The 22008-nt window shown below is 42.7% G+C and overlaps 2 pseudogenes; both read left to right on the top strand.

Moving 5' to 3' along the window:
* The first annotated feature begins 14535 nt into the window (after positions 1 to 14535).
* Positions 14536 to 14952, top strand: LOC142451281 (translationally-controlled tumor protein-like; annotated as a pseudogene).
* A 4765-nt stretch (positions 14953 to 19717) lies between these two features.
* Positions 19718 to 20402, top strand: LOC142451280 (ubiquitin-conjugating enzyme E2 B pseudogene; annotated as a pseudogene).
* The last annotated feature ends 1606 nt before the right edge of the window (positions 20403 to 22008 follow it).

Below are 22008 nucleotides of genomic sequence, written 5' to 3'. Positions count from 1 at the left end.
GGTGGGTGGGAGGAAACCACTAGAATTTTCAGAGGTGCAAACTTTCTCAGTTTTCACCAGTCTTTAGGGGTTTTTTTTGCCTTCACTAATCTCTGCAAGAAACTCAGTGTGTTCAGGGGGAAAAGGGACCCCAAATTCAAATATACATAAGCAGAATACACAGCTCACCTTTCTTACATTTGCAAAGGGCTACAATTTGCTATGGAAGCCTTACTAAATCCAGTTATGAATCTTCACATAAATTCAGCCTCCTTTTAATTACTCCTGAGCACTAATCAACAGTATGAATAACTTGGCCTCAAGCAGAGTACATTAAACAGTGTCTTATTGGTCTGAGGGGCCGGTCCCAATCCCAACTACGTGGACAGTTTCTCTTCCCAACAGAAAAATTCACTTCAGAGGACAGCACTGAAGCTACAGCTCAGGGAGAGGGACATTTCTGATCAAAGCATATAGTAGCAAATAAAGGAGGAGAAAGAGAGAGTGGAGCACATCTTGGCCTACAATACTCTGAGGACAATATTCCTGCTCAGAGCAGCCAATGCACAGAGAGGACCATAGGGCTGGCCCCACTATGAGACATGACTTCCCTCACTGACCCATAGCACTACAGCGGACCACACTGGAGACACAGTGCGGGAATTGTGCCCAATCTGACCCCACCACACTGAGGTGAAACACTAAGGGCATGCAATGGAACAGCAAGGGGAGCAGAGCAATGAAATCCCCAGGGAATACCAAAAATAGACTTTGGGACCAGGGTGTGACACCCATCAGACTCAACCGGAAAACACTCCTAAATATCAACAAACAGACCTTGAACAATTTATAGACTTTTCTTTTTTGTGTCGTTGGCTTTTGTTGTTGTTTTGTTTTCTTTTGTTGCTTTGTTTTGGTGTGTCTTGTTTTTTGTGCATATTATCTCTGAATGTGTATCTATATAAGATAGGTGGGATAAATAACCGGGAGGAGAAAACAACAGGAACGATGGTTCCGCGGGGGACATGGGAGAGGGGGCAGTGGAGGAAAGTAAATGGGTATTTACAAACCCAGGGACAAAGGAACAATAATTGATCTAAAATCGATGGTGGGGACAGTGTAGTAGGTCTGGTAGGGCATGATCAAGGACAACATAACCGAGAGGAATTACTGAAACCCAAATGAAGGCTTAACATGATAGTGGGACAAGAAGAAAGTAAAAAGAAACAGAGGAAAGAACTAGGAGACAAAGAGAATTTATAGAGGTCTAAATTCAGGCATGTATATATAAATATATTTGTATTTGCCAATGGGAAATGGATCTATGTACATATATTTCTAGATTTATTATTAAGGTAGCAAATAGACATTGGGCCTCTATGTAAGTACTCCCTCAATCAAGAACACTTTGTTCTATTAACCTGGCATTCCATGACACTCACCTTCCCTACAAGATCACTGAAGACAAATCAGGTGCATAAACAAATGTGGTGAAGAAAGTTGATGGTGCCTGGCTATCAAAAGATATAGCGTCTGGTGTCTTAAAGGCTTGAAAATAAACAAGCAGCTGTCTAGCTAGAAGCAGCACACTACCTGAGTGATTAAGAGGTGTTGACAGGATCAGTTATCAGGCATCAAAAACCCAGAATAAAAAATCATATCATTGTGCATGAGGGGGAGTGTGGAGTGGAGACCCAAAGCCCATCTGTAGGAAATTGGACATCCCCTTACCAAAGGGTCATGGGGAGGAAACAAGCCAGTCAGGGTGCAGTGTAGCAACACTAAAACATATAACTTTCCTCCAGTTCTTTAATTCTTCCTCCCCAGCCCCACCATTATGACCCCAATTCTATCTTACAAATCTGGCTAGACCAGAGCATGTACATGGATACAGATAAGAGCTGGAAACTTAGGGAATCTAGGACAGATAAATCCCTCAGGACCAATAATTGGAGTAGCCATACCAGGAGAGTAAGGGGAAAGTAAGGGGAGAAAGGGGAAACTGATCACAATGATCTACATATAACTCCCTCCCTGGGGTACAGACAACAGAAAAATGCATGAGGAGAAACATCAGTCAGTGTAAGGCATGAAAAAATAATAATAATTTATAAATTATCAAGGGTTCATGAGGGAAGGGGTGTGGGGAAGGGAGGAGGGAAAATTAAGGAGCTGATACCAAGGACTCAAGCAGAAAAATGTTTTGAAAATTATGATGGCAACAAATATACAAATGTGCTTGATGAAATGGATGGTTGGCTGGATGGATTGTGATAAGAGTTGTACGAACCACTAATAAAATGATTTTTTTAAGTGGCTTATTATCATTCCTCTGTCTGTTCAGGGAAAAGTGGCATAGCCTTTGGACACTTGCCTGAGTATGCCCTTAATGGAAATTGGGGTTCTTAATTGGCATATCCTGACCACTTTGATGGGAGGGCCTGTGGCAGTTATATAATCTCCTGTCAACTTGAGAAGGGGTGGAGTTCAGCCTGTCATTCATGTCACAGCTTGATAATCTCATTTGGGGGCAGTAAGGCAATAAATAGCTAGCTGGATGCGGGACATACACACACTCCCTGAGAGACATTCCTATTGAGAAGACACATGGAGCTATGCTAGAGCCCTGGAGCTGGAGGAGCCACGTGGAGACCCCTGCCAGCACTGAGATACCTCCATTGCCACTTGATCCACAAGACTTTTCATCCACTGGCCTGTGATCTTCCTGCATTCAGCATCATTGCATGTGTTGTGTGAGTCTGAAGAGAAACTTATAAATTAGTATCAGAAATAAGGGCTAATATCAGACTTATGAATTTGGACTGGACTAGGATGCTTCTCAATATACAGTTGCTCTTTTTTATAAAGCTCTTTCTTATCCATATATGAGTGTCTATGAATTTGTTTCTCTAGTGAACCTGGACTAACAGGCCCTCAACCAAGATTCAAATAACCAGAGTAAAAAATTGAAAACAGGGACATTATAACCAGCTGAATGGAAATAGAATTGGGACAGAATGCTATGAACAACTAACTGTATGGCAACTAGATAACTTAGAAAAATAGATAAAATCTTAGAAGCAAACAGCCTACCCAAATTGACTCAAGAAGAAATCAAAAGTCTCAATCAGCCCATAACAAGTGAAGATACCAAATCAGTAATTAAAAACCTCTTTTTAAAAAGTCCTAGACCAGATTGCCTCATGGGGGAATTCTACCAAACATTTAGAGAAGAATTGTTTAAGCATTTCCAAAATATAGAAAAGGAATGAATATCCTTACTTCATTTTCATGAAGCAAGCACAGCCTCAGTACACAAAACAAACAAAGACACTGTTAGTCTGGGTACTTTACAAATACAAATCCACAGAAACTCATGTAAAAGAGGGAGTTTTATATAAAGGTTAAATGCACATCAAGAAAGCATCCCAACCCAGTGCTGCCCAAGCACATAGGTCCAACATTAATCCATTAACCCATATGTCCAACACCAATCCACAAAGTCCTCCTGCATCTCACAAAACACACACAATGATGCCAACTGCAGGAGAAAAGCCAAATCAGTGAATGTGTAAGCATCTCTGGGCTGGCAGGGGTCTCCATACGGATGCTCCAGCACCCAGGGCTGCATCCAGGTAGGTCCATGTGGCTTCTCCTTGGGGATGTCTTGCAAGAAGTCAGCCTTGCCAGCTGAAGCAGGGAACTGCTAAAGCAGCTGCACCCTGGTCCGACCATCACAAAGCAAGAGACCAGAAAACTAGAAAGGCGAGACTCACTGAGCCATTTGTGCCTCCTCCCTTCAATTAACCCCACATGTGTTTATCGGCCAGGTTGGCACAATAAACTAACTGCCTCAGACACCACACAAAAAGTAAAGTACAAATCAACACCTCTTATGAATATAGAGGCAAAAAAAATCATCAACAAACCAATCTTTCGGGAGAGATCTGACAATCTGCTCCTGTAAAGTTTCCATTCTAGAAAACCTTGTGGGCCAATTCTACACTGTCACGTGGGGTCTAACAATATAAATCTAGTCAATGGCCGTTAACAAGCTCAGTCCACAGCAGAAACCGAATGCTCTAAGGACTGAAATACAGATAGGGATTATTTCTGTGAATTGGGAAGATTTCCAGTCCTGAGACAAGTCAGTTCAAATTGCTTTTCTAGAACCTCCACCTCACCCAGGCTGTGCCCTGGAGCTGTTCTCAGCTGTTGGAAATACTTTCCACCTCCTCCAACTCCAACTTCATTTATGCATGGCCAAGGCTGGCACCAGCCCCCTCACCTCCACCCTTCACTTGCCTATTATTAAAACCAAGCTGTTTGGATGGCTATGTTTTTAAAGTTTCACTTTTCTGCTCATTAAAGCCTATTTTTAAATTGATGGATGTGGTTTTTAAAAACCACATGTAATGTAAAGTAGCTGTGGAATGAATGTTTCTTCTGCAATTCAGAGAAAAGAGAACACTTTGGCCAGAAGAAGGTGTCATCTATCTGCATATAATTTAGATTTGAAAGAGAAAATCCTTATCAGTACCTCATTATACCAGCTCTCAAACCTGCACCAGGAAGCACTGTCATTTGAGACAATGAATATCATCAATGCCATAAATTCTGTATAATTGTATCTCATTGAAAAAAGGAAAAAACAGCTCCACAGTTCTCTTCAGCACTCTTGTGCTTCTTTTCAAGGAGAAAAAGATGGTGGGGCGGGGCACAGGCAATCTGGACTTTCAGACTAGAAATGAAAAATAAGATAGGCACACATTCAGTCATCAGGAACTTAGTAGCATGTTACTTAAACCCAGCCAGGCTAAGGTAAAAAGAAACCAGTTGGCAGCCTTAAGTTATTCTATGGCACCAGGATAGCCTTTACTGAACACCTACTATGTGTAGAATGCTATTGTAGTTGTCTATGATTCTGAAGGAATCCCCTCAAACAGGGAGTTTTTAAAACAGAGGGTAACTGACTCAGCTTAAAGAGACCAAGCCAGGAGTAGAGCCCATGTCCCTTGGGTTTCTTTTGGGACCCTTTCCATTTCAAAGGATTGGAAAAAAATTCAATCAAATATATAATTGATTGTCTTCTCACACTACTTAAAAAGCAAATATAAAATTATTTTATTTAATAAAATTTAAAATTAAAGATAAGATATAATAATTATTTATAAACTCTCAAGGGACCAGGGGGAAGGGGGAGCGGGGAGGGAGGGGGAGGAGGGAAAAAAGGGAAACCGAGCTGATTCCAGGAACCCAAGTAGAAGGTGAATTTGAGAATGATGAGGGCAACGAATGTATAAGGGTACTTTGCTCAATTGATGTATGTACAGACTGTGATAAGAGTTGTATGAGCCCCAATAAAAAGATTTATTAATTTTTTTTAATTAAGTAAATTGTTTTAAAAACAGGAATGCTTTAAGCATGGCTGCATCTAGAAATTCAAACATTGACCAGAACTCTGCCCTCCTCTCAGCTGCAATTCTTTGTGAGGACTTCATTGCCTCAAGGTGATCCCTGGAAACACCACGTCTAAATGCTCACAGCCAGACACTCCTAAGGTTTTATTGGTCATTTCTTGTCATTTCTCTCCTTCTGGTGGTTTCTAGGGAAAGCCCCAGGACTAAGTCTTCACGGACAAGCGTGTAGCTCATGCTCATCCCTGAGGCATTGGCTGTTGGAGATGTGTGTTCTGATTGGCCAGACCTGTATCATGTCCCTACCACTGAAAACTGGAAAGCTGGACTTGGAACCTCATAGACATCATGAATGATAGAGGCTGAAAATCAAAGTGCTGTTACCAGAAGACAAGGACTGGAGGGCAAAACACCTGTAAGAGTTGTGTCCTTCCCCTTAAGGAAGAGTCGCAGGGAGGAGACGAGCCAGTCAGGATGCAGGAAGCAACGATGAAACATACAACTTTCCTCTAGTTCCAAATGCTTCCTCCCCCACCCCCACCCCACTACCATGTTCCCAGTTCTACCTCACAAATCTAGCTAGAGCAGAGGATGTACACTGGTACAGACAGGAACTAGAAACACAGGGAATCCAGGGCAGATAATCCCTTCAGGACCAGTGGTGAGAGTGGTGATACCAGGAGGGTGGAGGGAGGGTGGGGCGAGAGGGGAAACCCATTACAAGCATCTACATAGAACCTCCTCCCTGGGGGATGGACAACAGAAAAGTGGGTGAAGGGAGACGTCAAACAGGGTAAGATATGGCAAAATAATAATTTATAAGTTATCAAGGGTTCATGAGGGAGGTGGGAGCAGGGAGGGAGAGGAAAAACAAGGACCTGATGCCAGGGGCTTAAGTGGAGAGCAAATGTTTTGAAAATGATGAGGGCAAAGAATGTACAAATGTGCCTTACACAATTGATGTATGTGTGGATTGTGATAAGAGTTGTATGATACCCTAATAAAGTGATTGGGGGGGGGAGAAAGTTATGTCCTTCATATCATGAAGGAAAAAAGAGACAAGAATTCTCTAAGGTTAAATGAAAGGCAGAGAAAAGTGGTGGCTTGCCTTCTTTCTGCCTGCCTCACAGCCTGACCTGTCATAGCCTCTAGATGACACCGACGGTTCCACGAAGGCACCGCTAACTGAGGAGTTGGTAGTTCAAACCCACCCAAAGGCCACTCGACAGGCAGACCTGGACACCTGCTTCTGAAAGGTCGAGGCCCCGAAATCCCCGTGGAGCAGTTCACTCTACACACGAGGTCTCCAAGAGTCAGAAATGCACTCACTGGCAATACCAGCGTCGCCATCTCAACCCCCACCCCACCTTCAAGGTTGGCGGAGACTGATGAGGCTCCAGACCCATCACGCTTGGTGAGTGGGAAGAGCAGCTGGCCTAGGCTTGGGCAGCAGAGGGGGAGGGAGGGGGAGGGGGGAGGAGGGAGCCTGCCATTCTACAGCAGTGGTTCTGACTGGAGAGCATCCGGATCTGCTGGAGGGCTCACTGAAACAGACTTCCGGGCTCCAGCCTCGGTGTTTCTGATGCAGTAAGCCTGGAGCTGCCATCCAGTCAGTGCCCAGTTCAGAAGACACCATGGACAGCAGAAACACACTCCCTGGTTCTTCACCATGCCCATAATCAGTTGCACATCAGACCGTTGTGGTCCAGAGCATTTTCCTTGGCTGATTTTCTGAAGGACATCTTCAAAACTTTCTTCTCCATCTCTTTTGGTCCAAACACTCCCCTGAAATCCGTTCTCCTCCTAGCAGCGCACACACGCTTTCACCAACAGATGGTGGCGACTGCACATGAACGACACTGGTCAGAACTGAAGCTGGGTCTCCCCCATGAAGGGGAGAATTCTACCACTGATGTACCCCTAACATGCCTGTGGCAAGGCCCTTGAAGTTGCAACTTGAGCAAATGCCCGGGTGCCACTACCTCAGAGCCACATGTCAGAGATGGTTTCTAACCACATGGTTAGAACATCAAGGTCAGAGATGGTTTCTAACCATATCACAAGGTGACATGGGAGAGTATAATGAGGGAGGTACTGTTGGGAGCCGGCCAGAGGAGCCAGTTTTAACTCTGCAGCTCTTGAAAGTAAACCTTCAGATGTAAGGTGGGGTCCGCATTTCCACACCCCAACATTTCCTAGCCAAATCCTAAGGCTGTGGTTCTCAAGCTGTTAACTTCTAGCATCCTGCTTCAGAATGCCATGGATCAAGGTCTAAGCCGGTAGCACCTGGGATTGTTTAGCCACTATACTAGTGATTCTCATTTGAGAACCAATGAATGACCCATGCTCCGAAGGGAATGATTAGGGCGGGAACGGTATGTTGTGCAGTTCTCTCAGCTCCAGGTGTCTCAAACACAGGGGCTGCTGATCTGACAGTGATGATGGGGAGGAAAGGGAAGGAGTATTGTCTAAGCAGATCAGATCCATCCACTGTGTGCCAGGCTCTTTATTGGCATAATTGCTGGAGTCCCCACAAATCCACGAGATGTGTAAAATTAAGCCCCATTTTACCTTGTGGGAATTAGCCTCAGACAGATTTCCTAACTCCAGCTGAGCAGAGTCCAGATTCAAGGCGACATCGTTCACTTCATACGCTGCCCATTTTCTGCCTCAACAGGCAATGTGCGATGAAGGCAGAGCAGAAATCAGTAGGAGGCACTAGGATCTAGGACCCCACTGGGCTGAAACATTTCTAACACCCAATGAGAGATGGGCCTGAAGGAGTGCCAAAGGAAGTACCAAAGTCCTGGGAGACTGCTGAGACTGCCTCCCTGCTGTGAAACTGAGAGGTGGTGACCATCTGCACACGCTTCACCCAATTTAATATCAAGCTGCAAGCAACTTCATGAGATGAAAATTAAACTTGGCACCAGAAAACAGAGGAAAGCCTGGTGCTCTTCCAGAACAGAAGGTCGACATTTCCACTTTTTCTTACTTATCCCTGGTTCTAAAATAGGGAACCAAGCGCGCCACTTGTAGCATGGCCCTGCAGCTCTGGAAAATGAGGATACACTATGACTCCTAAGTGAACAATACATCCAAAAGAACTCTGACCTGGGAAGCAAGACCTGATCGAAAAACATATTGCCTCTGTTGTTGTTACTCTTACTCATGTTCCCATCCGCAACACATGCCAAGACTTTAATTCAAGATCCCAGAGGACCATGAAATTGCACTTTCGCACACTGTGTTTAAAACATGCGAACACTTTGCTTTTGGTTTTGTTTTTTCCTGTACTACTGGCTTGCAAAAACTGTTATTTTGAAAAAGCACTCTGAGAAAAGTGGAGCAACAGTGGTCTCTGGTGGAAGTGAACAGTATGCACAACAATTCGTGTCACCCACGCTACACAAGATAGAAGCCCGTTGGTGGGAAACGGTCTATTTGCAGAACAGATGGACCTACATCCCTAATAGCTCGGGCCATATTTAGCAACCTTGCCTTTGGACCACTTCTCTTGACTGCAGCCTTCCTACCTGGAACTTCTACAATCATTCCGAGGGGTCTGTGCAGGTGTTCAGAGGGTACTCTTTAACATAGAGGATTCTGAGGAGTTGATGTTCCTTATTCCATGGTGCACGTCACTCCATTTTCTTCATGTTAACAAAAGCCCCTGATTCCAGGCCCTGGGGCCGGCCCAGGTGAGCTAAACCAGAACTGGACTCCACGCGGTTTCCGATGGCTGCTTTCTCTCAAGAAGGTGCCAGGCCTTTTCTTCTGATGCTCTTCTGGGTGTTTTAGAATCTCCCATCTTTCCGTCAGCAGCAGAGCAGGTTACTTGCACCACCCTCCAGCCTCTATAAATGGAGTCGCAAGATTTTAAGACTTCCCACCTGGATGCTCTTTCAAAATCAGGCTGACAAATCTGTTAGCAACCTCTGATCTAAGTCTGAGTCCTAGTGAAGCAAAGAAAGAACAAAAGTAAAGGAGTTACATCCACCCCCCCCCCAACATTCATCACTCCCCGCAAAAGGCAAACCCACCGTCGTTGACTAAATTCCAACTCATAACAACCCTACATTGGGTTTTCAAGGGGCAGTGAAATAAAGAAAGTTTCTCAGTGAGATCGATGGACAGAGTGGCCACAACAAGGGCTCGAACATGAGAACAATTGAGGATCGTGCAGGACTGGCAGCATTTTCATTCTGTTGTGCACAAAGTTCCTATGAGTCAGAACTGATGTGACAGCACCTACCAACAGCAACAACAAGGCTTTCAATCTTGATGGAAACAGACCATACTAAACACCAAACTCACTGCCACTAAGTCAATTCTGACTCATAGCAACCCTACAGGACAAAGCAGAGTGGGCTTCCCAGACCGTAGTTCTTTTCTAGAGTAGAAAGCGTCATCTGCCTCCCCAAGTGCAGCTGGTGGCTTTGAACTGCTCACCTTTCAGTTAGCAGTCCAAGGCCTATCTGACAAAAACATCAGAGCTCCATAAAAAAGATCCAAAATATTTGATAAATTTCTCCATCAGATGATGCACATGATGCAACTCTTTCCTCTTCCAATGAACATCTTACCATTTTTCACAGTGTCCCAGAATAAAATGAACTGTGACATGTATTTCAAAATTTGTGAAACTGATTTCACATACAATATTAAAATCTGTTTATTGTAAACCTCAACACACACACTGAAGCAGATCTGACGTGTATTCCCTGCTGGAAAAATAAAAAATGTGTCCAGGCTCCAGAGAAACACTGTCAGTATGATGCTTAAACTCCCCATGTGTCTTCCTCAACCAAAGCCACTCTGAGAGGTCTGTGCTGCCTTTTACGATCATAATTTCCTTCTTAGCACTTATGGTTTTCCGCATGCACCCCACCGCCATGAAAGGTTTCCAAGGCTGGAGACCTCTTGGCATTGCGTGTTAGGCGTTGGGATGCTAACCACAGGTGGGAGGTTGACACCACCAGCTGCTCTGCAGGAGCAAAATGAAGCTGTCTGTTCCCATAAATCTTTCTGGTATCACTATGATTATTGACTTGGAAAGAAAAAGAACGAAAGAAAAAAAGGAAGGAAGGAGAGGGAGGGAGGGAGGGAGGGAGGGAGGGAGGGAAGGGGAGAAAGAAAGAAAGAAAGAAAGAAAGAAAGAAAGAAAGAAAGAAAGAAAGAAAGAAAGAAAAAGAAAATATTATATTTCTGGTATACGCTGTTTCCAGCCAAGATCCACCAGCGATGACAACCTTTGTTCTACCTCCTCTGCTAAACCAGCATGAATTTCTGGCAGCTCCCTGCTGATGTACTGCTGCAACTGATTTTGAATGATCTTTAGCAAAATATTACTTGCATGTGATATTAATTCCTTTGCTTGATCATGTCTTTATTCCCTTGGGTCACCTTTCTCTGGAATTATCACAAATAGGGATCTCTTCCAATAGGTTGGCCAGGTAGCGCTCTCCTAAAATCCTTGGCATAGATAAGTGATCACCTCCATTTGTTTTAACATTTCAACTAGTATTCTGTCCATTTGTGAGCCTTGTGTTTCACCACCGCCTTCGGTGCACCTTGGCCCTCTTCCTTCAGTATCATCAGTTCTTGAGCATATGCCATCTACTGAAATAGTTGAACATCGACTATTTCTTTTTGTTACACTGATACTGTGTATTTTTCCATCTTCTTCTGATGCTTCCTACAACATTCAATAGTTTTCCCATCAAGTCCTTCAATATTGCAACTAAAGGCCTGAAGTTTACTTCAGTTTTTCCAGCCTGAGAAATGCCAAATATGTTTCCCTACTTTTTTGCATATTTCATTGTAACACTCTACTTTGTCTTTCAAGCTGCCCCTTGAATTTTGATTCATCCATTTTTATTCTTCCATTTACTGTAGCTACTCTTGGGCCAAGAGCAAATTTCAGAGTCACTTCTCATATTTACTTTGGTCTCTTCCTTCTTTCCTGTGTTCTTAATGACCTGTTGCTTTCTACTCTACGAGGCTTTGAAGAATCAGAGAAATGGAAACACTGCCTTCTGGTATGTATAGAACTTGGGCTCCGTCATCACCCTCTCCAACATCCAGAAGTCTAGTGGAAGCTGGGGCCATACCTTCTGTGTGGTGCCTCCAACCAGAAGCTTTAGAGGGCAGCAGCCATTTGGCACTTGCCGCTAGGAAATGAAACCGTTTGTGAAGTATGCCAGGTCAGAGTGACCTCAAGCTCTGTGAGCAGTTAAGCAAGATACTGAAGCAGTGTAGATTTTCAATTGGATTAATGTAAATAAGAAGTTCAAATTGAAGAAATGGAAATTCCTTCTCATTATAAAGTTGATTTAAGCATAAAACTATGATTGGTAGTACTAGTATACATGTACAAGCGCCAATTAAACATCCTCCATCAATAATAATTCCTTGCTTCAGAATTACCATGAAGGAAGATATCCTTATTGTGTTGTAATGGTGTCAAGTTTTGGACTGAACTAATTTAAATTAATTGTTATGATGTAACTGTTGAATTGATTAGAATATAATGCTTGTTTGTTTGTTTGTTTGTTTGTTTGTTTGTTTTTCAAGGAGGGAAAAAGACCTAGCTGGAGGATATATTGAGAAAGAATAAGGTGTCACATTTTGATATTTTTGTTTAATAAAAGAAAGTATAATGATAAAATGTAAAAAGACCTACAGTTAAAATTCAAAATAAAATACAAATTCTGAAAGAAAGATGTGTAGTTACATAATCTTGTGTCAACCTTATAAATAAAGGGGTGGAGTCTAGCCTGTCCAGAAGGACACCTTCTCTGATGATGTTTCCTTGTGGGCATGGCCTTCTTTTTCACCCTACAGGTGGCCCACTCTCTCTCTGTGCTTCACATTCCTGTTGACAAGCCACATGGAGCCCCGCTGATGGCAGCCAGAGCCCTGGAGATGCTTCCACCACCACTGGATCCACAGGACTTTTCACCCACCTGCCTGTGAGCTTCCTGCATTCAGCATCATTACACGTGCTGCATGAGTCTAAAGAGGAATTTGTGGGCTAGTTTCAGACAAATGTGTTAATATTGAATTTATGGACTTGATCTGGACTTGGCTGGGATGTTTTCTCAATATACAATTGCCTTTCGATATAAATCACTCTCTTATACACATACAAGTGTCTCTGGATTTGCTTCTCTAGTCAACCTGAACTAACACAAAAGGTTGTTGTTGTTGTTGTTGAAGTCCAAAAGAGTAGGACATTATCAGCATATTTCAAGCTGAAAGAACTAGAGAAAAGATTCAAATATTGAGCTGCAATATTGAAGGAGTCTGTGGGTAAAATATTGGATAATAAAATGAAGTGAAAGGAATACTGAAAGCCACTGTATCAAAAATAATTGGCGAGCATTCAAACTTATGTTCAAGAACTAATGGAATTGAAGACAGAAGTCCAAGTTGCAATGAAGGTTTTGAAAAAAAATAGGCTCCAGAGACTTCTGGGAAGATTGCCCAATCCAACAAACCCAGGAGGATCTCCTCAACAAACAGAAGCAAAACCAAGAAGGCTCCCTGGAAACCCAGAGAACAACTTCAAAGTTAAGTGGACTGGGGTCTCAGCAATTCAGAGATGTGGAAATGGGAAGAGCAGGGGTAGGAAAGAGTGCAGCCATATGCCTGGAGTTCAGCAAACTCTACTAGCTGCTACAGGCTGCCTCTGTGCAGGTCATCACTGGAAGCCACCTCTATTCCCATGTCTCCCATTCACCACTAATCAGCAGCGTAGCATGCTGTTGCATACCCTCTTCTCCCACCCCTGAACACACTCACGACAGACCCCTGTTGTTACCCATCACAGAGCAACTCCTTGTTGTTCCCACACCTTCCTTCCAAGCCACAGCCCTCACCTCTGCTGCCACTGGTGGTCCTTCAAGGATAGTGAACCACAAACAAGCCATTCAGTATCATGGCACCCCCACGCCAGTGCAGAAATCACACCACAACAGTACCCAGCTGCAACGCTACCCACTGCCCTTCCCACCCACAGCTTCCACTGAAGCAGAGCCACCACAGCTCACCCTGCCGCCACCACCACTGCAGGATCCAACCTTGACACCACCAGAACATCTGCTAATTCCTCACTACCCCACAGCTAACCTTTGCAGCTTCAGGAAGCACACAAGAGCGTGGAGGGCAAAACAGCTATTGCTTCTGCTGGCCCCTTCCCAATCTGCAACTGTGCCTCACCTGCAGCAGCTAAAGGACCTGAGCCCCAGCCTGGCATTGCAGTGGCTGCTGATGACCCCCCCCCCCCCACCACACACACACACACTTCCTTTTATATCTGCTGCCAAGGTGAAGTATATCACAGGGCTCAGCAGCCCCCCAAAGTTCCCTCCACCTTCCCTACAGAGTGTTGCTACCAAGGCCAGTGCAATGGGAGCTCTGGCTACAAAGCTCAGGACCAGCTGTGGTCACCTATGCTGAGTACAGACACACTGCCATGCACTCGCTGGCTCCAACCTCCTGAAGCGGCCACTTCTCAGGCCCGCAACACAATGCTCCACCAACTTTCACCCCTTCCCACCTTGGTGCCCCAGCCATCTGAAGCCTACACCAGCAGTAAGAACCCTGGGCTGAAGGAAGTTTCCAAATAAATAGCATATTTTCCATTTACATTTCCAGTTAAATTTTGTTACTTGGTTTTTTTATACTTTTCTGTTTCCCTACTCACTATGATTTTTTGTTGTTCCTTTTCCTCTTGAAACACATTTTTACTATAGTTTTAACAAAAGTATTTTAGTGAACTCAGAAAATGTTTTCTAATACAACTGAATGAGAGAAACAAAAAAAAATTTTAAGTAAAGGGATTTAAAGAAAGGGGACTAGGAAAAAAGAAGAATCGACTACAAAGGAAAACCAATAAGTTCAAACTTCTCAACAGAAATCATACATGAAAGAAGACAATACCTTCCCGCCCACTCTTCCCCCTCCCTCTGAGCACCACTCCAGCTCTGAGCTCTGGGCTCCTGCTAAGCTAGCACCACCACTGTCTCCCTCTTGCTGCCAGCATGATCATCTACTGGGACCTCATCAACCATGATGAGATGTTCTCAAGATCTGGGAGATTTCAGACGGGCTGTGCCTGGAAGTGGAGGGGAAGATGGTCAGTAGGCCAGAAGGTGACACTGATGACTCGCTCATTGGTGGCAATTCCTCAGCTGAAGGCTCTGATGGCGATGGAACAAAAAACACAGTGATCACCAGTGTTGACATGGTCATGAACCGTCACTTGCAGGAAACCAGCTTCACAAAAGAAGCCTACAAGAAGTACATCAAAGACGACATGAAATCAATCAAAGGCAACCTTGAAGAAGAGATACCAGAAAGAGTAAAACCTTTCCTGACAGGGGCTGCCGAACAAACCAAGCACATCCTTGTGAAATTCAAAAGCAACTAGTTCTTTATTGATGAAAAAATGAATCTAGATGGCTTGGTGGCTCTGCTGGACTACCATGAGGATGGTGTGACCCCATATATGATCTTCTTTCAGGATGGCTTAGAGATGGAGACATGTTAACACAGTGGGCAACTCACGACCAATCGCCTCTCATCCTAACCACCTTTTGTTCATCCACACACCACCAATGCTTAGACAAATGGAACTGATGTCATCCTGAGATCTGAAATGACTGTTAACTTTGATTTATTTGGAGGGGCGGCTTTTTTTTTTCTTTCACAAAAAAAGCATGATGTGTAGGTTGTCTAAAAGTTAAATGCATTCAAACTCACTAGAAAATGCCTGCTGGTTGACTTCAGTAAACTAAATTCCCCCTGTAGTGTTCCTGAAGAAGCTAGAGCTCCGTGGTAGATTACTACAGCGCTTGAGTGTGAGATTGCCTCCAAATGCCTGCTACAGCTAAACTACAGGAATCTGAATAGAGAAAATAATCCAAAGGCTTACTAAAGGGATCAAACATGTTGTTAGCGGTGCCAGCATTTGAAGTGGATCCTTAAACATTTCATCACCCACAAAACGAAGAGATTATCAAAAGACTAAAAAGATTAATACAATTGGGAAAAGAAGAAGACGACAATGGAGTGACATAGATTAAAACCTGGGAGAAAAAGCTGTCAACCAAGAAATAAGCGTATTTTCAGATAAGAAAAAAGTAAGTAAGTTGTGAAAATAAGCCAAGAACTACAAAAAACACTAATGGGAAAACTTTAGACAAATAATCAACAACATGAGACAAACCTCAGAGCAACATATACATCAAAAGTACCCAGAAATCAGCACAATATAAACAGTACTCAAAGCAGCACAAAAATAGAGAAAGGACAAAGAAACTAATAAAACCATTTTAATAACACACACAGCAAAATAATAGCAACAAACTCACAGGTAGCCATAATGACACTGTGGCAGAGACATAGAACAGCAGATTTCAATATTAAATAGGACTCGTCAATATGCTGCCTACAAGAAACACTTCTCAAAATCAAAAACAAAAATAGACTAAAAATCAAAGGATAGTGTGATGATTAAGGATTACTGTCAGCTAGGCACTCTTGGGTAAGATTGGGAGCAGAGCTTAACCTATCAATTGGTTTCATAAGCCTTTTTTATAAGAAAGAGAGACCAAACTGAGTCAAATCCTCTCTGGTGCTTCACCTTCTTCTGGAGCTGGATCCTGCATCTGATTCCTTTATTTCCTTTTGACGTCACCTGCTGGTCCCAGAAGCCACCATCGTACTACAAACAGTAGATTCACTACACGCAACCTTGGACCTCTGTATCCACTAGCGTGGGCACCCTGCTGCCACTGCTGCTTCATCATCCTGCTTCTGGTTCATCAGCTTCCTCGAGCCAAAAGAAGCCTGACTTGAACCAGACTGGAGTTACCTAGTTAAATAACTGTGTGAGGTGGTTAGTTTATTGTGCCAACCTGGCCAATAAAACATGTGGGGTTAATTGAAGGACAGAGGGATAAAATGGCTTGGTGAGCTTCGCCTTTCTAGTTCTCAGGTCTTTTGCTTTCTGATGGTTGGAACAGGGTGCAGCTGCTTTAGCCAGTTCCCTGCTTTAGCTGCCAAGGCTCACTTCCTGCAAGACATCCCTGAGGAGAAGCCCCATGGACCTACCCCTATGCAGCCCTGGGTGCTGGAGCACCCTTGTGGAGACCCCTGCCAGCGCTGAGATGCTTACACATTCACTGATTTGGCTTTTTTCCCACAGTCGACGTCATTTTGTATGTTTTGTGAGATGCAGGAGGATGTTGTGGGGTAATGTTGGACATGTGGGCTTGGGCAGCACTGGGTTGGGATGTTTTCTTAATGCACACTTAACCTTTATAGAAAACTCTCTCTTATACATGAGTTTTTGTGGATTTGTTTCTTGAAAGTACCCAGACTAGCACACTGTGCAAGCTGTTTCTTGATATGAATCTCTTTCTATATACAACACATACAAGCATCAATGTTTTTGTTTATCTAGAGAACACTCCTAATACAGAAAATTACACCAAGATAACAGCAGCCAAAAAAACCAAGAGTGGCAATATTAATCTCTGATAAAATAGACATCAAGGCAAAAAAAGTCATGAAAGACAAAAAAGGACACCATAGAATGATTAAAGAAATAATAGAAAAAGAAGACATAATCATATTAAACATATACGCCCCCAATAAAATACCCTTGAAACACATTAATCAAACTCACAGAATTGAAGATAGAAATAGACAGTACGGAAATGATAGTAGGAGACTTTAATACATTACTCTCAAAGAAAGACAGACCAACTAGAAAGAAATTCAACGCAGACACAGAAAATTTAAAGAACACCATCAATTGAATTGTCCTCCTAGACATAAATCGTGCACTCCACCAAACAATATTACCACAGATATTGTTTCCAGTGCATGTTAGGCCACAAAACAAGCTTTAATAGATTTTAAACATTGATGTTGTACAACCTATTTTCTTAGACCACAGGGCTATAAAACTACAAATCAGCAGTAGAAAGAACAAGGACTAACAATCTAATATTTGGCAATTGAACAACATACTACTTAAAAACAACAAAGTAGCAGATCAAAGAGATGAAATGTTTTAATTCTTTGATACAAATGAGAACAAAAATACAACATACCAAAATCTTTGGGACATAGCCCAGGCAGTTAAGAGATCAATTTTTACTGGTGCCAGGGGCTTAAATGGAGAGCAAATGTTTTGAGAATGATGAGAGCAATGAATGTACAAATGTGCTTTACACAATTGATGTATGTATGGATTGTGATAAGAATTGTATGAGCCCCTAATTTTTAAAAAAAGAGATCAATTTTAAGCAATCAATGTGAGGGAAAGAGAGAGGGGGGGGGAGAAAATCAAAATCAACACCTTAATACAGCATCTTCAATAAGTGCTAGCAACTAAGTAAACCATCAACCAATAGGATAAAAAAAATAAATATTAAAATAAGTGAATTGCAAAACAAACCAAATAATGGGGGAGGGGGGATCAACAAGACATGAAGGTGGTACTTTATAAAGGGTCCAAGAGTAACACTAAGGTTCTCAGTCAATGCCAGCATCTCTAAGCCCTTCTCCATCCCCACCTAGCTTAACGTGACACCTCACCTTCTCAAGACATCTCAGCGAAACCTTCCCCCTCTTCACGTTTCTGCTGGTGCCACTGCCAATCAGGGAAGCACAGACTCCTTTAGACATGATCATTTATTTCTGTCCCAAAAGTTTACTAATGCAGATTCCTTTGCTCACTCTCTCTGACTTTATTCACCTTCTCATGTGGCTGCAAGTCTGGCCCTCTGTCTCTAGCTCTCCCTTTCTTACTTTCAGCAGTTCTCTCTTTACTCTGTCTCCCAATCTCCCCTCACCCTGCCCCCTTTACTCTCATTCAAATCTAAATACCAGGGCAGGTCATTAACTCTTAATAAAACCTGTTCATGGAAACCCATGCTCTAGGGTCCGCTTTCCTTTGATTCCCGTTCTAATATTTTGAAAGAATTAATAAAATTGACAGACCGTTGGCAAACCTAACAATTGAAAAGAATGAGAGAATGCAAATATCTAGAATTAAGATGAAAGGGGTGGCATCACAACAGAACAAAGTGAAGTAAAAATAATAACAACACATTACCTGTGTTAATCCAGGTAGACTAGAGAAACAAATCCATGGACACACATATGTGTATAAAGAAGAGGTTTATATACAAGAGCAATTTAACGTGGAGAAAACATCCCAGCCCAGTCCAGATCAAGTCCATAAGTCTGATATTAATTAGCCCATATGGCTGACAGCAATCTATAATATCCTCTTCAGACTCAGGAAACACATGCAATGATGCTGAATGCAGGAAGATCACAGATCCACTGGTGGGAATTCTTGTAAATCCAGTGGCATTGTAAGCATCTCAGCACTGACAGGGGTCTTCATGTGGCTTCTCCAGGTCCAGGGTTCTGGATGCATCAGGGTAGGTCCATCTGGCTTCTCCGCAGGGATGTCTCACAGGGAGTAAGCAAAGAGAGGAAGTATCTCCCGCCTCCAAGGAGGAAAATCAGGATTTCCCAGAATTCTCAGGAGAAGGCCATATCCACACAGAGGCTTCATTGGCTATGATCTGATTGACAGGCTAGACTCCACCCCTACACTCTTATTCCTCAAATTAATAAACGATTATATAAATACCACATTACCCTAAACGTCTGTACGTCAACAAGTTTGAAAACCTAGATGAAATGGGCACTTTTCTATAAATACACCATCTACCCAAATTAATGCAGACTGATGTAGAAAACTACAGAACCTTGACAAAAGAAGAAATATGGGGGAGGGGGAGGGGGAGGAACTGCTACCATGGTCTCAACTAGAAATAATGTTTTGGAAATTATGATGGCAATATATGTACAAATGTGCTTGATACAATTGATGAATGGATTTTTATAAGAGCTGTAAGAGCCTCCAATAAAATTATTTCTTTAAAAAAAGAGAAAAGAATATATATATATATATATATATATATATATATATATATATATTCATTACAAAACTCCCACCGAGAAAAATCTATGACTAGATGACTTCACAAGGGAATTCTAGCAAGTATTCAGAGAAGAATGACATTGAACCAGACAAAAGGATTATGAAATTCATTTCTGTGAAAGAACACTAGCACATGCTTGCAGATGAAATTTCATCATATTTTCCAAATCTATCTGATACCCCACTTGCACTTGCCAGAAGCTCATTCACAATCAAAGTTGAAGATGTTCCTGAGACAGTACAAGAGTTCCTTAAACTTATTAACAACTATGCGGCGCTTTCAGATTGACGGCGGGGTATCTGGGAGCATGTCGACCCCAGCCAGGAGGTGGCTCATGCGGGACTTCAAGCGGTTGCAAGAGGACCCACCTGTGGGTGTTAGTGGTGCGCCATCTGAAAACAACATCATGCAGTGGAACGCAGTGATATTTGGACCTGAAGGGACACCCTTTGAAGATGGTACTTTTAAACTAGTAATAGAATTTTCTGAAGAATATCCAAATAAACCACCAACTGTTAGGTTTTTATCAAAAATGTTTCATCCAAATGTGTATGCTGATGGTAGCATATGTTTAGATATCCTTCAGAACCGATGGAGCCCAACATATGATGTGTCTTCTATCTTAACTTCAATTCAGTCTCTGCTGGATGAACCAAATCCAAACAGCCCAGCCAATAGCCAGGCAGCGCAGCTTTACCAGGAAAACAAACGGGAGTACGAGAAAAGAGTTTCGGCCATTGTTGAGCAAAGCTGGAATGATTCATAACAGACAACTGGGCTGCCCATCTTTTCATCATCTTTGTGTATAATTTACCTCTCAGTAGAAAGGCTAACAAATTTTAAGTGCCACAGGTTTTAAGGATTCTGCAGAGAGAAAAAAAAAAAGTCCTTAAGTTTAGAACCTACAAAAGCTTGTGTATCTTGATTAATGTACTTTTTATTGCATGGTGTGAACTAAGTTATTGCTACATAAATTTGTAATATATAAAAACAAAAACAAAAAAAAACAACTATGCGGCAAGAACTGATTTCTCTACAATGCCAGTTACAAAATGCTGGATCAAGTGTTTGCAGTCATGTCCTGTTCTGTCTGAGACTGTGTTGCACCTTCTTCTTCCATTTCCAACAACACATCTTTGTGAAACAGGGTTTTCCAGCTTATTGGTTTATCAAGTCTAAATACAGAAGTAGACTTGTGGAAAATGAACTTCATTGTGCTCCTGCAAAGACTGCCCCGAGAATTTCTGATCTGGGGAGAAAGAAGCTATCTCACCCTGTCCACTGAAGTTGGCTTTTTACACATACTATGGCAAAATATAGCCATGTAGTTTACTGTTGTTATATTAAGACTGTTACCCATGCTCCACCATGCTTCAAGACAAAATTTCATTGATTTGTAATTAGAAATAAATATTTCACAATATATAATTACATAGTTTTGTGAATAATCACTATGCTGAGATTGTGTTCAAATTGTAACAATCAAAGTACATCCTGCATATCAGATATTTACATTATGATTCATAACAGTAGCAAAATTACAGTTATGAAGTAGCAATGAAAATAATGTTATGGTTGCAGGTCACCACATGAGGAATTGTATTAAAGGGTCGTGGCATTAGGAAGGGTGAGAACCACTGCTTGTATGCCTGTTATATTTATCACATTTTAGATTTTAGTTCTTTGCAGCTGTAGGAACTCTCCCTTCTTAGAATGTACCACAAGCTTCTGAATCAGTGCTGTAATTAAAGTAAAAACTTCAGATAAAGAATCAGCCTGGAGGCACTGACACATACAAGAATGCAGGCTGTATTCCCAGATGTGAAGGTCTTAAACTTTACATAAGGTGTGTGTGTGGTGGTGGGGTGGGGAGTGGGGTAACAATGTACTGACTGTCAGAAAGTATTAAATAAGAATCAGCTACAAAGGAAAACCAGTAAGCATAAGCTGAAACTTCTTAACCCAAATCATATATGAACAAAGACAATGGAGTAACGTATGTTAATAAAACGTACGCTGAGTCTCACCCTGCCTTTGTGGCTGACTACAGTAGCTGGTGGCCAGATCCTTCGTTTGGCTTCAATGAGTCAACATCAGAAAAATAATTACTGTAATCCACCACATAAAACAAAAAATAAGGTGTGACCTTCCAGCCCGCACGCTAATGCTGCCTGTCACCCCTCGCCCCACTTTCTGCCTCGCCAGGCCCCAGGAGCCTGATGCATGTCAGATGAGGAGCCGCAGCTACCTAAGAATCGAGGTGCCAGCTCCTGCCCTGTGGAAATGCCCCCAAAGAGTACCCTCTCCCCATCCAGCAGCTGGTCTGGGACATCTCAAGCCTCGTGTTCCTGGAGATCTCTGACCTCAATGAGCTCCTAAAGAAAGTGTTGCTGAAGATCCAGGGTGTCGAGCTGATACCACAGGTGTGCTGTCTGGGGCCGTCCAGGCAGCCGCAGCCACCGCTGAGGAAGACATCCCCAAGCAGAAGGAGCAGACACGCTTCGCCTTCACCTGACAGGCCACACCTGTGGATAAGGTGAAACTCATCAAGGAAATCAAGAGCTGCATTTCCA

The sequence above is a fragment of the Tenrec ecaudatus genome, chromosome 6 (genome assembly GCF_050624435.1).
Source record: "Tenrec ecaudatus isolate mTenEca1 chromosome 6, mTenEca1.hap1, whole genome shotgun sequence".
Taxonomy (NCBI): Eukaryota; Metazoa; Chordata; class Mammalia; order Afrosoricida; family Tenrecidae; genus Tenrec; species Tenrec ecaudatus.
This window is presented reverse-complemented; position numbering and strand designations above follow the sequence as displayed.